Raw genomic sequence first — 2,527 nt, 5'->3', positions numbered from 1 at the left:
CCTCTTCCTCCTCCTCCTTCTCCTCTTCCTCCTCCTCCTTTCCCTGCTCCTGCTCCTCCTCCTCCTCCTTTCCTGCTGCCTGCTTCCTCCTCCTGCTCCTCCTTTCCTTTTCCCTTCCCTCTACGTCTCGTCCGAGCAGCACTGCTCTTCCATAATGCGGGGTCAACCTGCTCTCCTCCTCCTCCTCCTCCTCCTCCTCCTCCTCCGCCGTCCTCTTTCTCCTTCCCTCCTCTACCTCCTTTCCTCCTCCTCCTCCTCCGCTTCCTCTCTCTTCTCCTTCTCCTTTTGCTCCTTCTACCTCCTCCTCCTCCGCTCCTCCTTCTCTCCTCTCTTCCTCTCTCCTCTTCCTTCTCCTTTGCGCTCCTTCTCCTCCTCCTCCCTTCCTTGCCCTCTGCTTCTCCTCCTCCCTTCTCTCTGCACTCCTCCTGCCTCCTCCTGCTTGCTCCTCCTCCCTCTCTCCCTCTCCTCCTAGCCCCTGCTCCTCCTCCTCTCCTCTTCTGCTCTGCCTCTCCTCCTCCTCTGCTCCTCCTCCCTCCTGCCCTCGCTACCGTCTTCGCGAGCAGCACTGCGTTTCCCATAATGCCACCGTCTCCTACCTCCTCGCTCTCTCCTCCTATCCAACTCCTCCTCCTCCTTCCGCCCTCCCTCCCTCCTGCGCTCCCCCTGCTCCCTCTCCTCCTCCTGCTGCTCCTCCTCCTCCTCTTCCTGCTCCTCCTCCTCCTTCTCCATCTCCTCCTGCTCCTTCTCCCTCCCTCCTACGTATTCGCCAACCAGCACTGCTTTCCATAATGCCACCCTCTCTCCCCTTCCCCTTCTTCTCTCTCTCTCTCTCTCGCTCTCTCTCTTTCTTCCCGTTCTCAAATTTATTCGTGCATGATTGTGACTCGCGGCGCTTTCTCGATCAGCAGTCAAGTGCCAGAGTTCTCCACCGCGCAGCTAAACAAACGAACACTAATGCAAATCGCTCGGTCGGTTGCTCGGTCGGTCGGTCGGTCGGCGGCGCGCTCTCGTGCGCAGTGCGGGGGTCGGCGACACGCGGGTCTCGTTACGGCGTTTGTTCCAGCGCGACGACGTCGGCGTCTGGCATGACGACGGAGGGGGGAGGCGCCTGACCGCGGTCGGCGTCGGCGTCTGGATTTTTCGGAGTTCGACATGGAGACGCCCGTTTACTCGGCACGCCGATTACGATCGTTAGAGATCGCGTGCGATCCGGAGAAATGACGTATCATCAGGATAACGTGGACGCTATACGGCTCCGTGCGCGGAGCAGCGCGTATTTTTCGCTGCCTATTTTTCGGTGTATATATATATATATATATATATATATATATTTGCCCACGCATGCCCCGTGTCTGCGCTCTTCGTCTACCCGTTAGGGCGAGAGATGTTGTGTGCTTCGATAGATGCGGTCTCAAGCAGAGGCGGGGAAAGCTCAAAAGCTCAAAAAGCTCGGAGCAGCGCGTATTTTTCGGTGCGGGGCTGTTGCGCCCCATGCACGATCTCACTCTCCAAAAAATCCGTGTCCGCGCTCTTCGCTCAGGCGTCTCGGCGCGAGACGTGTGTCTCAACTAGTGCGGTCTCAAGCCTGCGTATGGTCTCAAGCCTGCGTGTGGTCTCAAGCCTGCCTGTGGTCTCAAGCCTGCGTGAGGTATCAGCCTCTGATTCTCGCGTTCTCAGCCTAGCCTGCGTGTGATCTCAAGCATGCGTGTAGTCTCAAGCTTGCGTCTGGTCTCAGTCTGCGTGTCTCAAGCCTCTGATCGTGATTCTTGCGTGTCTCAGTCTGCGCGTGCTCTCAGCCTCTGATTATGGCGCACGGCGTCGACGGCGATTGTAGTCATCTTCCCCCCACACACCGCTTGTCGTCGTTAATCTAGAGTGCCACGTCTAGTTGTAGTCGTGGCACGCGCAGGAAAGGACGAGCGTTTTAATGAAAAACGGGGGTAAATATTTGAAGGGGGCTGAAGAAACACTCGAGGGCGAAGCCTTTTACGTGATCGATGTATAATTGTAATCCGAAAGCCGCCGTGTTTATACTGCAGTAATGGCATATTAATTTTGCGTACGAGTCCTCGACAATATAGCTCGCCATGCGCGCTCTCGCTGCCGACTCGCTATTATTTGATAGGCTTATTATCACGTACATATCTCCGCGCAATCTGAGATTTTAATATTTGATAGATGAAATATTCGTTAAGATGTAAATTCATTACGCATCGATCTGTTCGCTGGCGAAGTCGCAGCGCCGATTCAATTTGATTCTCGACGCGTGTATATAAATATATTGACGTGCGCGGGCGTTGCTCTCGTGTGCCTTTTAACTGTAACATTTTCCTAGTTTCTCATCTAAATGCTCTAATAGGATGTGGGAATTTCGGTGCACACTGTAGTGTGCAGATGTTGCCGTGGACGCACTATAGTGCATAATTATCATAAGCTCTCTCTCTCGCTCTCTCTCTCGCTCTCTCTCTCGCTCTCGCTCTCTCTCTCTCTCTCTCTCTCTCTCTCTCTCTCTCTCTCTCTCTCTCTC

At 54.9% G+C, this 2,527-nt stretch overlaps 1 protein-coding gene across 1 annotated transcript in view; it reads left to right on the top strand.

Annotated features, from left to right (window-relative positions):
- Positions 1 to 2,527, top strand: part of LOC106806087 (transmembrane and TPR repeat-containing protein 3-like) — a gene marked incomplete in the record, with an annotated part of 64,541 nt that overhangs the window by 49,823 nt on the left and 12,191 nt on the right.

This window comes from Priapulus caudatus, unplaced genomic scaffold (genome assembly GCF_000485595.1).
Source record: "Priapulus caudatus unplaced genomic scaffold, Priapulus_caudatus-5.0.1 Scaffold141, whole genome shotgun sequence".
In the NCBI taxonomy this organism is placed as follows: domain Eukaryota; kingdom Metazoa; phylum Priapulida; class Priapulimorpha; order Priapulimorphida; family Priapulidae; genus Priapulus; species Priapulus caudatus.
This window is presented reverse-complemented; position numbering and strand designations above follow the sequence as displayed.